This window comes from Schistocerca gregaria, chromosome 1, assembly GCF_023897955.1.
Source record: "Schistocerca gregaria isolate iqSchGreg1 chromosome 1, iqSchGreg1.2, whole genome shotgun sequence".
NCBI classification, from domain to species: domain Eukaryota; kingdom Metazoa; phylum Arthropoda; class Insecta; order Orthoptera; family Acrididae; genus Schistocerca; species Schistocerca gregaria.
In genome coordinates, this window is record NC_064920.1 from 589,794,179 (window position 1) to 589,809,382 (window position 15,204).

General features: G+C 39.6%; 1 pseudogene; it reads left to right on the forward strand.

The window, feature by feature from the left end:
- The first annotated feature begins 7,195 nt into the window (after positions 1–7,195).
- On the forward strand, positions 7,196–8,220 carry LOC126363272 (uncharacterized; annotated as a pseudogene).
- The last annotated feature ends 6,984 nt before the right edge of the window (positions 8,221–15,204 follow it).

A 15,204-nucleotide genomic window follows, 5' to 3' on the forward strand; every position in this document is an offset into this window, starting at 1 on the left:
CCCTCAGTAGCATTTGGCTGGACCCTGGGTCATGTTGGTATCACATGGAATGAACTCACCGACAAACTGGCCAAATTGGCTGCCAGCAAGCTGTCCCTTGAGATCGTTATTCTGGAATCAGACCTTCAATCAGTTTGATACCGACAAGCTCTAATGATTTGGAATACAGTATTGAATACTCTGACTTTACTGAACCAACTAATGGCAATAAAGGAGACCATGAATTTGTGGAGGTCTTCCATATGGGTCTCCCACAAAGACTCCATTGTCCTTTGATAGCTTTGCATTGGCCATACTCAGGGTAATCCCATCCATCAGGAGGATCCCCCTCCCCCCTCCAATGTCTGTTGTGCCCGTTTGACAGTGGTCGACATTTTGCTGGACTTTCTTTATCTAGCTGACCTGCAGTGCAGCCTTCATCTTCCTGACTCGCTACCCCTAATGATATTGGATTATGCCTCAGTGGTTGATCTGGTTTTACTGTTTATTTGTGAAGAGGGTTTTTACCACTTTCTATAAGGGAGGGCATCTCAGGTTTGCTGGCCCATTGAGGTGTTGGCAGGATACCCTGTTATCTCCTCTGTCCCAAACAGACAGCAACTGTCTGGACTTCGTGCTCCACCCCAGTCCGCCGGCCGCGGTGGTCTCGCGGTTCTAGGCGCGCAGTCCGGAACCGTGCGACTGCTACGGTCGCAGGTTCGAATCCTGCCTCGGGCATGGATGTGTGTGATGTCCTTAGGTTAGTTAGGTTTAAGTAGTTCTAAGTTCTAGGGGACTAATGACTACAGCAGTTGAGTCCCATAGTGCTCAGAGCCATTTGAACCATTTGAACCACCCCAGTCCTCGCCCTACCCTTCTCTCTTGCCCTTCTTTCCCCTTCTCAAACTTTGTGTTCTCCCTCTGTTTTCCCGTGCTTCTCTCGCCCTGTCCACGTCGCTAGTCTTTTCTGGGTGTTGTTGGATGGGGTGCCTCTGGTAAATGGACAGGTGTATGACAACCATTGCACATTCTTCCTCTGGGAGTCTCTGGCTGTTCCTTGGATGAGGCACCTCACCCACCTTTCTTCCTCCCCCCTTTTCTTCTTTCTTGTTCCTTCCTCTAGGCCTTTTTGACCTTCATAAGACCTTGGGAGTTTCTTTCCTTCGATTTCATGGGTCAGGCCCTTCATGGGTGAGCAGCTTTGTTGATTTGCCTGTTCCACATTGGAGGAATTGATGACCTCTTACTTTCGTCCCTTTAATCATTAAACCAACCAATCATTAAAATCACCAAGGGTACCTGCATTTTGACGGCTGTCACACTTACCACATCAAAAAATTACTCCCATCCAGCCTGCCCATCCACACATGGCATACCTGCAATAACGAGAATTCCCTTTCCCAGTGTGCTGAAGGTCACACGAGGGTCTTGACAGATAGACAGTCATCTCCCTCTCCCCCAGAAAACCTAGTCTGCAAACAGATTTCCTGTGCCTTATCCTTACATATCTCTAATCCTCCAACCATCAGCAAGAATGAGCTACAATGCAATAAAAGAGTGCCCACTCCTTCTCATCAGACAGTCGCCCATTATCGCCCTGTATTGGAGCAACTGAACCATCTCTTGCACCAGGGCTTTGATTAGCCATCATCATGCCTCTAAATGAAGACATCCTACCAAAAAACCTTCTCACTCGTCCTGAAGTGGTATTCAATCGCCCATCCAACCAATACAACATTTTAGTCCATCCCAACGCTGTTTCTACTCCCAACCCCTAGAAACAAGACTCATATGCCTGTGGAAGGCCGGATTTATGCTCCCATCACTTTCTACTCCAGTTCTATCCCAGGCTTAACCTGTTCCATCAAAGGCAGGGCGACCTCTGAAAGTAGGTATATCATATACCAACTCTGCTGGAGTCACTGCACGGCTGTTTATGTCAGCATGACAACCAGCCAGCTGTCCACTAGAATGAATGGCAACCGCCAAATTGTGGCCAGAAACAAAGTTAACCACCCAGTGCGACAAGAAGCAGCTGAGCAGAATTTGCTTATGTTCAATGAGTGCTTGGCAATTCATGCCATCTTGATCCTACCCTTCAGCACTAGCCTCTCGAAATTATTTAGATGGGAGTTATCCTTACAAGACACACTTTGCTCCAGTAATCTGCCTGGCCTCTCAATCTCTGCTGACTCACTGTCCCTACACCCTCTGTCTAACAGTTTCCACACTCTCTATCCTGTCACCTACTCCCAATCCACGCCTCCACGTCTTCCTCATCGTGCCAGCATTTCACTGGCTGTATATCACAAGCCTGGCCCTTTCCACCCCTCCCTTCTGCACCCCTAGCCAGTATACCTCCTGCCTCTCTTCGAGCCGGCAGCTCAATGCTTTTGCTATTTTGCGAGTGCACTCCTTTCCCCTAAATCATTTCTTTGCATGAACTGTGTGCTTCATAGTTCCATCAACGTAGTATTTGGCTGTAGTGTTCAAATAGGAAACTGCAAGTATAGAGTGCCAATAGTGCCAATAGTGCCAGTAGCGCCAATACCAGTGCGCTGGTGGAAGGTAGGATTCGTTTTTTTACTCCATGTGTATTGCACTTAAAAAATGTGTACCATTTTCTTGAACGTAACCTGTAACCCTTACAGTAGTTTTTCTTTTTTGCATGGTTCCAATAGAAAATTTGTGTTTGTGGTTGCGAAGTGTTTACTCTTTGGAGGTAATGTAATGTGGACAAATGAAGGCTTTCAAAATATAAACAAAATGAAACAAAGAATTGAAAAGCACGGGAAGTCACAGGAGCAAGTTGATAATGTAATTTCACTGTCACTTTTAGGAACCATAAGTATTAAGGAGAAAGCGAGGTATATAGAGTTTCAAACAATGAGCATAAAGTAAAAAAGATCATGATGTTTTGTCTGAAATAATAAGACTGTATTTTCTTTTGGGGAACTTTGAAATCTCTTACACAGACGTGATGAAAAAGGTGACTCAATAAATCCAGGGGTATTTAAAGACTTAGCGAACCACATTAAAATTAGATTGACATTTGAAGTACACAGTGCTGACGATGGTTATTGATGTGTTGTTGATGGTGCTGTCGTTGAAGGTATTGGAGTCGTTGGTGCCATGAATGTTGACAGCTGACTGAGAATCTAAGTTGGTCAGTCATGGTGAGGATGCCATCCAAGGATAGGTGCGATGATAGAGCCACTCAATCGACTTGAAAGTGTAGCCAACAGGCTTGTGGGAATAGTTGGATGGATAGAGTGGTGGGTGTGCATGGAAGGTCATCATCAATAATTTTAACGCTGAGGTCTCCACACAGGGGGTTGTGAACGTCAGAAATAATGACTGCTGATGTGTAAAGTGGTCTAGAGGTTGTGTTTGTGTCACAGTGATGTTGGTCATCACTGTCAAGTGGGGTGTGTCTGCATTCTCTTCATCTGTATCGGCGGAATCCCAGAGTATCAACGCTGGCATAAGTCTGTGGAGGGACACGATAGTCACTTTACCTTTGAGGATGTATCGAAGACCGACAGTCCTCACTCGCAACCCGGAATGGTCCCTTACAGAGGCTGTAATGATGAACAAATGGTGTCATCACGAACCATCACGTATTCACGTTCCAACAACAATTTGTGAAGAAATGTTTTGCATGTAATGTGTGCCATCAGGGGATGGAATTTGTTAATTGTTAGCCTGTTTTTTCACTTGCTGTACTAGACCTGGTAGGACAAAGACTGCAGGAAGGGAAAGGTTTCCATGTGCAGTATTCCTGGCAAAGAGACCGGTAGGTCTTCCTTAAGGGCCATTGAGATGTTGTGGAGCATATGAGTGTTGTCTGAAGAGTTCAGTGCCAGAATTCTACTAGCTCTTTACTTTGCACCTGGTATGCCATTGTCCAGTTTCTTTGACAGGGCGAGATCACTGATTGGATTATATGTCTTTAAACATTGTGAACATGTCTTTAGGGACTGTACTTACATTGGAACCAGTATCCCTGAGGGAGTATGTGCCTGAATTGTGGATCAAGGGAATACACTTTGTAAGGTGTCAGGCAAATCCAACACCTTCCAAGAAAACCCTGACATGATAGCAGATCCGACAGTATGTCACATAGTTCCGAATAAATCCTGACATTAAATTAAGCAAAGTAATACGATCAACGAATGAGCAAATGGATGTCATACCTTCACACCGTGAAACAGACTCAGTTCTGAGGGGAGAAACGAGAACAGAAGCCGAGAGCAGAATCGTGTAAGCTAGGAGTCCCCACGATAAGGGACGGACACCCACGTCGCCAGCCGACCGCCAAAACCACACCCCAGCCCATGTTAAAAGATAGAGCCCTCCAGAAGAACAGTATCGATCTTACGATAACACTAAAAGGGCCACACCAGCTACAAGTTTTAGCGTGAGATTTTTTCACATCTCTGTGACGTAGCAAACATTAAAAACATTGCCCCACCACGAAAAGTATAACGTTTCTCATTGGATAGACAGAAGTTTTGTAGGCGGAACTTAAGGTTAACATTGAGACCCTGATTGGTCAGTTGAAAACACAGCCAGATAGCTTTTCTAAAACCAACTTTGGTAAATTCTAGTAAGGAGACGTTAGGAGAGAGTTGCTTCCGAGACGGTGAGGTGTGGAGCTGCGCCGCCCGCCGCCCCCTGACACTGCCTAACCAACGACAAGGTAATGAACGCATGCGATGCTGCATAACAGGGCATAAACTTCACTCAGAACTGCAGAAGACTCATCTGTTACAACCCTTTTTGCATAATACTAATGTCGATCGTCAATTAAAGCTCATGGCATTCATAGTTGCTACTTGAAGTAAAAATCTGAAATGCGATGATTTTTCTGTTATATAGTTATTGAGAAGCCACATCAGCCACTGTAATTTACGACAAGTTGGTTAAGTAATTAAAGATAATTTAGGGTCACTGTAGACCATTTTGATAGTTATCTCTTTTATGAAACTTAACATCAATCTAGATTATAGATGTGATCTGGCACAGGTCATCCTTCGATCCACTGTAGAACTTGGAAACCCATTCAGGGAATATTCGTTCACACTTTTGTTGAACGCCGTTGGTTTTTATCATTCTCTATTAAAATATTTCCTTTTATCAATAGCGCAATTTATAAACAATGTTTTGTGAGTAGAATAAAATTTCCAATGGTAAACTTAACTGCTTTTTCTACGTTATTTTACCAGCTAACTTAAACAGGAAAGCCTTGAACCCCTTCCACTAAATTTAATTAGTATTAAGATTCTTTTACAGGCAGTGCAGTGGAGCTGACGCTGAAATCATTAAGTATTTGATTATATAATCGCTAGTCTCACTGAACTCTTCTGAACTCTACATGTCATGTGTGGTCTGGCGTCTCCTTACCAGCAACAGGTCCCAGGTTCAAACTAGTCAATTCCGTAAAAAACACGCTCAGAGCGTCGTTGCACGAAAGTGGTAGGGAGACACGACTTAGAACAAACAGACACCACGCAGAATGTTAGAACGTCGCCTTTGATAGCTTATCTGTCATTGGGGATGACATCCGATTTGGTACGTGCAAAGGCAGCTTGCCATCTGCTCGCAGGCCAATGCACCTACTCCAGTCCATGCTTGAAGTTTGTGAACATGAATGAAAGCCAGCACTTGCACATGGTGTTGCTGAATTGCGCATGGTACGAGTACAGCCATGTAACAGACGTGATAGAGTAGTGAGCTGCAGGAGTAGTGCTCTGGGCAGACAGTCAGGCCATGTCTAGGGTCGCAGTGGTGATGTCACTGTCAATTATTCTTGGTTCCGTTTGGAACAGCTCAGCACATGTTGTGGATTGCAGTTCTGTGACATGCTGTGATAATGTGGTGCCTCTGAAGTTTATGTAATACTGACGTTTTAGGACCATAAAAATCTATCTGCTATGTCAAACTTTCAGTCTAGCGGCTCTGCTAGTTGCAGTTGCTGAGGAAGTCTGAGTATTCAGAGAGTCCAAAACATATTGCGTGGGCTGAGGTTTGTGTCTATCAAAGTTTGCAGTCAGGCCATAGCTGTGATTGAGTTTTATCTTCCAACTGTCCATCATATATGGCCTTTCACGACTGTTTTTCTGAGGTATGTGGCAGTCATTGTAGTAAGGAACATTTCGCTGTAATGTATTTATTATGACATTGCTAATGATGATGGCGTATTCAGCCAGGTATCAGATTAATGTGATAAATTTGATATCATCATCCAGTGTTGCCTGTGATGTGAAGACACATTCTGCAGGTGTAAACCTATAGGGCGGATTGCTAATGGTGCAGTGGAGGCAGTTTAGGTTTGTTAGAGAGTCACTGGACGGCAGGCTTGATGTCCAGTAGTGATTTTCCATGAAACGTTTAAAGCAGAATGATTGTGGGAGTATCTTGTAGCACTCACAGTGTGGATGTAGAGCACATCCGACATCTGGTAGATGAGAATGCTGGTGTCATACATTGTCTAATATGGCAGCTGCATGACTTAAATTGAGAGTGCAGCTGGCGCAGTTGACACAATTGTCTTGGAATTGATTGGAATGCTTGACCATCGAGAATCAAGTCCCAGAAGCAACATGTGTGGTGTTGGATATTGTGTGAAGTCTAACGATTTTAAATTTGGCAATGGCGCTCATTGCTGTGTCGTGGCAGTTGCGAGAGCTTGAGGCTGCATCGTTTGCATATATGAACATAACTCCAGTTCCATAGCTGTTTATCAATTAAAGCACTCGCTGCACTGATGGCCACATGCAGTGGCAGAATCCAAGTTCCAGGTGGTATCATCACATGGAGCAGTTGATGCACATGGCGCAGCACAAGATGCCTGCATTGTTAGCATGGTTTATGTGACTAGGATAGCAGAAGATGCCTGCACTGTTAGGCCAAAGTAGAACAAAGTGAATGAATTTCCATTCCAGTATCATTGTCGCTGTAGCCATGGGTCACCAATGTGATATGTCTCCACTATACACACCGTTATGAGTTAACAACACTTTATTATGAGAAAGAATCATGCAACTCATCTACTCGATACAAAGCTCGGAACTTAATTGTCTTTCACTCTCTCTCACAGATACCACACATCAGGAATGTGTCTGTTTGGTCTGCGATATTGATGGCACTGTTGTAACCACAACTGTTTTGCACATCAATTTAATAATGAGAAATGCTGCAAGTATTCTGCAAAATGCAAGTATGTTTTTCCCTAACATTCTGGTTATTCCAATATTATTCTCAAAATCACTGCAGCGTGTCAGTTCTCTAGAAGAATACAGACATTGGCATTTCATGCCCATCTTCTACAAAGTGGAACTTCAATAGAGTTCATGAAAATTTGCAACCTCAAAAGGAGTGCCTTACTGAAATTCAGTGAACTTCAAGTTCAGGTAAACTCAACACAGAAGCAAAAGAATTTTTAGGTACCTGAATGATGATAATTTCAGGTTTTGATTAGAGTTGTTTCATTAGATTATGCCTCATGCTGAAATGACGTACAACCAAATGCAGTCCCAAGAAATTAGTGTGTTTGAATTTAATGAATATGTAACAACTCTCAAAACTGGTACTTTTAAATTAAGAAATTTAAACTGCTAAGTGAATGTTTTGAAGACACCATTGAAGAACCTAAGAAAGTGTGCAACTGTATATTCATTGAAATAATCAACAAATATTCTCCTACCAAACACTTAGTAGCTGCTAAATTCTCATATAAAAATGCTGCACTACCTTTAAGAACGAAATACTGCAAAATAGATAGTACTGACCACTGCAGCATATTCCATTACTGACATAGAGCAGCTGGAAAGTGAACTGGACTTATTCTTTTGCAGGTCTGATGTTCATGAATATTGCAAATTAACGGAACTGCTGAAACGTATCTTGAAAAATAATCTAGATAATCTCTCTAGTGCAATTACGATACTTGTACCGATAAAAATCATATTAACAGTTCTCATGATTACATAAGAGGCAACATGTTGCTTTTCAACACCAAAAAGAATAAAATCTTTTCTAAGAAGCAGTATGAATTATGAGAAACTAAATGCAGTTGCAGCACTTTCAATAGAGAAAAATTTCCTCAGTTGTCATCCACAGATCAAGAAGAAAATTACTGTTCTTCTCGTCTACATTAAAAGAACAATGGATTTCACAGTGGCATGTCCTAAAAATTTTGCTAAGACATGCAATATGAAACTTATCACTTGTATATAAGTGTATATGTTGTGTATGTGATAAATCTGGCATTTAACTGCACCCTCCTATAGTCATCCTTTACATATGTTTCTGTCCATTTTTCTTTTCCTCCCTTCCTTGGAGTATGACATATGCTTTCAACTTTGTACCACATTTTCCCAAAAGCCATTGTATCTTTTATTGTGCAGCTTTTCTTTCAAGCCTAGCCTTCCACTTCTTTGCTGCAAATTGTAATCTCCAAGGAACTGGGCTGCACAATGTTAAATGCAACGTTTCTCAGTAAAAGCAGTTCTTCAAAGAGACCCAAAATGGAGTTAAATTGGAAATCCCATACCATTGTGAGAAATCCATGTGCTTAATTAACAGCAGTTGTGACCCAGTTTTTTTTTAATTTTCCAAATTTTACTTGTACAGATCTCCACTTCAACCCTCTGATTGGACACAGTTTGTGTCAAATGCTTTGAAAAACTTCACCTTGTTCACACAAGTTGCGGAAGACTCTTCACAACTGTATCTAATAAGTTTGTTCTTTTCGAGGAATGGGCAAAAATGTTACAAAACCACTAAGATCAGAAGAAAAGAAATCACCCTATACGCTCTCATGTACAATACTGCCAGTGATAAAACCAAATTCAATTTGTGGGCATAACAGGCATAAATATGGCATTTGGACTTACTTCTCCAAATTTTGTTCACACAATATTCGAACATCATGCCATGATGGCAGCCCCATCATAATCAGCATGACCAACTTATTTTTGTATACAAATTCTTAAAGACAGTCTATTAATCTTATATATCAGAAAACAGTTCAAGATTGCGAAAGATTTGACATCTGATGTTTCATCTAGTAAAAGAGCAACAAACGACACTTCTTTCATCTTAGTTTTATTGCAGCGCATACTACCATGTACGCTTCAGATTAAATCATATTGAATAAGATGATATCATGTAGTGAATACAAAGCCAGATGAGTTAGATCTCAATTCTCCGCCAAATTCAGCTAACAAAATGAATTACCTCCACATAATTGCCTTGACTGTTGGAAATGTTCTAGAAATGATAATTCCTGCTGTCCTAATGATCAAATGGATTCTGTCAATTCCGTCAGAATTTCGTCAATCTGTTCCACTGCTCCAATCTGTTTCTCAATGCTTACACGTTTCTGTTAATCTAACTGCAAATCAATCATACAGGTATCAAATGGACCCAGGTCTATTCGTGTATGGATGTGAGATTCAGATTTTTCGTGCGTCTAAATTACAATGTGCAGATTATTAAGGTCCAAATAAGGACGATCTTTGCTGTTCCAAGGCGATTTGTCCTTTCTGAGCAACAATCAGAAGAATTTACATAATGTGTCACTACTGCATTACCAAACTGTTTTGTTATAAATATCATGATTAAATGCTGGTATGAAATTTCTGGTTTTGTTCTCTGTTTCTGTTCTCTGTCTTGAAATTGCTGAGACAGGGGGTAGGCGATCATTCAGAAGAAGTTCCAGCTTTCCACTGAATGGCCTTGAGTGGGAAAGTTTATTAAAAAAGTAGTTATTGTAACATCACTATTAAAATCACTCATTTTGCGAAACTGACAGCTAAAATATTATTTAGACACATTAAACATGATGCAGTCATCTATCTTACGAATGTAATCTGAATTCAGGATATCAGAGGATAAAATGTGCTGCTGCAGTTCTGCTATTGCATCATGCTTGTATCTATCCAGGCACATTTCATGCGAGCTTGGTGTGACATCAGAAACAACCAAATAGGAGTCGAGACTACCACAGTGCCTTGCTTATCTGTATCAAGAACTGCTACAAGGAAGCGGCTATGCAGGAGCACCAACTCTCATTCAGCAAAACATTAGCTGTTGGCTCAATGAAAAGAAAATACAGACTGTGAAATAGCCATTATATTGTGATTTAAATACTGCAGATGGCCTTCTAAAGAATAGCTGTGACTTAACGACTCATATATTCAATAGAGCATGCGATGTGTGCATCATATTCATGGACAATAGGCCCTAGGATTTCATTTTTAAATTAGTGGATCAAGCTTGAACTGTAACAGTTTAGATTAATGTAAGTAAAAAACTGATTTTGCTCTTTTAGGGTTTTTATCAACTTGTTGAGCAAATTTTCTTTTGCAAATATTTGTTTGTTTGTACATAATTTTAAAACAAAGGCTAAACATTTCCTGAATCAGTACCCCACTAAATTTAGCTATAAACTATCACTCTATGTATTTGTACAAAGTCGCATTGACAGCTGACCCTTTCTTCTGGGTGGTTCATCTTCTTTGTCAGGCAATGTACCTTAATTTTATAATAATAATAATAGCTTTATTCAACATCGAATGGTACACTGCACATGTACAAAGAAACAGTAATGATTAAAGTTATTTGTAAAATACGCAAGACACATTCTTCTGAATACGTCATTAATTTACAACAAAATTACAATAAGATGTTTACTGATTTCTATTCACATAATTTCACAAAGCATTTGTTGTTCTTCATATAAGTATGGTACTCTTCTAATGAGTTGAAAGGGTGTTTTACTAAAAATTTCTTAAGTTGATGTTTCAGTTTAATCGTAGGAAGAGCCATGACTGCACAAGGCAGTGCATTAGCTAATTTTATACCTGCATACTGAGGCCCCCTTTCGTTGAGTGCTGCTCTGTGGCTGCCAATGTAATATCTTTTTTTATTTCTGGTATTGTACTGGTGGAAATCTGAATAAGTGTTTGGGCGCAGTCTTTTCACAAGCAATATGGCTTTTAGAATGTATGTGTTTATAACAGTTAACACCTCAGTTTTTGGAAACAAGTTGCGACAAGATTCCCTATATTTCGCTCCACAGATTCTTCTCACACCCCTTTTTTGAAAAATGAGTAGCTTATCTAGATTAGCTTTGGTTGTTGCCCCCCAAATTTCAAAACCGTAGTTCAAGTGAGAGGAGAAAAGAGCATAGTATGCAGTCTTTAGAACCACGGTGTCTCTACAGAACTTGCTAACAGTACTGATTGTAAATATATTTTTTGACAACTTAGTTGCTAGGGAGTCAATATGTGTGTCCCATTTCAGGTTGCTTTGGATTGTTATGCCAAGGAATTTTACACTAGACTCTTTCTTTACCAATTCGTTGCCCATGTATAATTTAATTTCAGTATTCAAACTACTTTTGTTGAACTCCATCAGACATGTTTTACTGGTGCTTACATTTAAATGGATTTCATTAAAAAACTGAACAATTTCTTTTGTCACATTATTGCACTCAGCCTCTAGTTCATTTCATGATTCCTTTTTACATACAATGGATGTGTCATCGGCATACAGAACAGTTTTGGAATGTATAGTACAGTATTTAATATCATTTACATAGATCAAGAACAGAAGAGGGCCCAACACCGAGCCCTGGGGCACACCATATTTTATGCACGTGATCTCTGATTTGTAGACACCACTTTCCATTTTAAGTAGAACAAATTGTTTTCTATTGCTCATATAACACTTTATTAGGTCATAAGCAGCGCCTCTAATGCCCATTTTCCATAGCTTGTCTAATAGGATGTCAACATTCACACAATCAAAGGCTTTTTCCAGGTCTACGTATACACCTGCCACATGTTCCTTGCTTTCGATACCCCCTATCACCTCTTCAATTAGTTGAGCAGCTGCAGTGCTAGTTGATTTACCTTTTAGGAATCCATTTTGATTTTCGAACATCAGGTTGTGTTTGTTAAGAAATTTTATAATCCTGTTGTATATAACTTTCTCAACTATTTTGGAAAAGACAGGAAGGATTGAGACTGGTCTGTAGTTTTGTATTTTGTTGTTGTCACCTTTCTTAAAAATGGGTGTTACCTGTGCTATTTTGAGTCTGTCTGGAAAGGTGCCTGATTCTATTATATTGTTGACTGCTGCAGACAGAGGTACAGAGACATTTTGGCTACAGGCTTTTAAAACATTAGTATTTAGGCCATCATGCCCAGCTGAATTAGAGGGTTTTAGAGAGCTAATGATGCCCATTATTTCTGCACAGTTTGTGGGGGCTAGATATATACTATGGTCACATGTATTACGTTTAAAACTGTAGTGCATATGTTTGTCATTTATGGCTTCCCCTATGGAAGAAAAATATTCATATAAATATTTGCAATTTCCAGTTGGTCTTTTATGAGCATACCATTGTGGTTAATAGTAAAGTCCATACAGGATATGTCATTGCAGGTTCTAAAACTGTTTATGACTGCCCAGATGCCAGCAGTTACGTTGTGTGAGATTTGAAGCTTATTTGCAACATAGTTGCTCTGGGTCTGTGAGAGTAAGTCCTTATAGTGTGCTTGATATATTTTGAAGGCTTCCTTTACCTCAGGAATCTCTCTATTATTAAGCACTGCATTGTGGAGTAGTTTTAATTTTTCCCTCACTTCATTGACATTACTATTTACCCAAATATTTTTGTTTATATTTTTGGTTTGTTTCATTTTTGTGATTAGAACTGGGCATGTGGTATCAAGGCAGTAATAGAATTCAGCAGCAAAGGTATCATATGAAAAGCTATTATTTTCAAACCATTTTAGTTGTGCTAGCATGCAGTTTAGTCTATTTATGCTGTCATTATACATTATTCTTTTAGTTACAAACTGTTGCTTTGTAGTGACAGTGGGGCCTCATGGAGCTCCAATTTAAGCTGTACTGCATGGTGATCTGAGATGGCTAGTTTTAAAACCGATGCACTGTGGGATAGAGAAATGGTTAACAGATCAGATATACATTTTATTAATGGCTGTACATTGTATGAAGAAAATTCTTGAAGAGAACGATGTACTGTGTAGCACAGAAATATGAAAACTTCATCAATAATTATAATATGTTCAGGCCTCAAGTTTTACAATGTGGAATGCCCACACGATAAATTCTTTGCGATAGCGACTTTTAACATCAAAATTTCAAGCTATTAACATCATGTTTTGTGTTCATAGAAAATTGTATAATTATGTCACTGATTGACACGAAACACGTATAAGATGTACAACTGTATCTTCACGATGAATCTCCAATCACTTTGACTACTGTATGCTACCGTTAGCATTGGTGCCAAGCTTTGAGAATTACGGAATCGATAACTGCATCATAGTTATCGTTCATTTCGATAAGTAATCGTACAGATCCACAATCTACAATATTGAATCCGTTTTTGGGTGTCTGTCCTGGACCTTTTGTTGCAGGTGGCTAATCTAATGGCTTTCAGAAGCAAGAAAAAACTAATTTTCAATATTTTGCATAATTATTGGCTGAATTTGAAAATTAAACATGCCATCATAATCCTCTCTTTAAGAGTAAGTTCGGTTTAACATGATAAATATTACAGTTAGAAATTAAGTCTCTGTCTTGGAGCTGATGGCACTCAAATATTCCAACTTTGTTCATCCATTACTCGAAAATGATAACACTTAGCGACTACCAGCAAACTTCACGTAAACCTTCAAATCTTTAGGAAATGCTGGCAGTCCTCAAAAAATTATGGAAGGAAAAAAAAGTTTATCGCTTACTACATTTTCGCTGTTTGTGTGGTCAAACCTCAGCATATACCATGACATTATTTTACTTCTTTGTCACGAATGCTATTCACAACACACTTTGCAGACAGTATCTACGTATATCGCTAAATGCATCTGAAAAATTATATCATTGTATGGCACTTAGTTCAAGGGGTAGGACATGATAGACACTTAGACGTCCCAAAACAAGCTTCTGCATACATTGGCAAGCATTAAAACTGCATCAAGCCTGACGTTTACTACTAATCTGCATATACATATATCACTGAATGCACCTACAACACAATATCACTATACAGCAAACAGTTCAGGAGATATGATGTCAGAAATAATGAGATGTGTGAAAATCATGCTTCTGCTTAAAATATAGCGCAAATTACCTATCCTGTAATCATCTAGTACTTAATAATGTAAGCAGTCAGTGACACCCAAAAACTTTAAGTGTAATTCCTTTTCGAAACTGTTTCTCACTTACATACTTATCGTGAAGAATAATAGAATTAGAGCGCTATTATGATTGTTGCAGTGAATTGGGAAGAATCTGTGGCTGGCCTCTGTCAGAGTTTTATACTGGTACCACACTTAGCGACTACCAGCAAACTTCATGTAGACCTTCAAATCTTTAGGAAACGCTGGCAGTCCTCAAAAAATTATGGAAGGAAAAAAAGTTTATCGCTTACTACATTTTCGCTGTTTGTCTGGTCAAATCTCAGCACATACCATGACATTAGTTTACTTCTTTGTCACGAATGCTATTCACAACACACTTTGCAGACAGTATCTACGTATATCGCTAAATGCATCTGAAAAATTATATCATTGTATGGCACTTAGTTCAAGTGAAGAATAATAGAATTAGATCGCTATTATGATTGTTGCAGTGAATTGGGAAGAATCTGTGGCTGGCCTCTGTCAGAGTTTTATACTGGTACCACACTTAGCGACTACCAGCAAACTTCATGTAGACCTTCAAATCTTTAGGAAACGCTGGCAGTCCTCAAAAAATTATGGAAGGAAAAAAAGTTTATCGCTTACTACATTTTCGCTGTTTGTGTGGTCAAACCTCAGCACATACCATGACATTATTTTACTTCTTTGTCACGAATGCTATTCACAACACACTTTGCAGACAGTATCTACGTATATCGCTAAATGCATCTGAAAAATTATATCATTGTATGGCACTTAGTTCAAGTGAAGAATAATAGAATTAGATCGCTATTATGATTGTTGCAGTGAATTGGGAAGAATCTGTGGCTGGCCTCTGTCAGAGTTTTATACTGGTACCACACTTAGCGACTACCAGCAAACTTCATGTAGACCTTCAAATCTTTAGGAAACGCTGGCAGTCCTCAAAAAATTATGGAAGGAAAAAAAGTTTATCGCTTACTACATTTTCGCTGTTTGTGTGGTCAAACTTCAGCATATACCA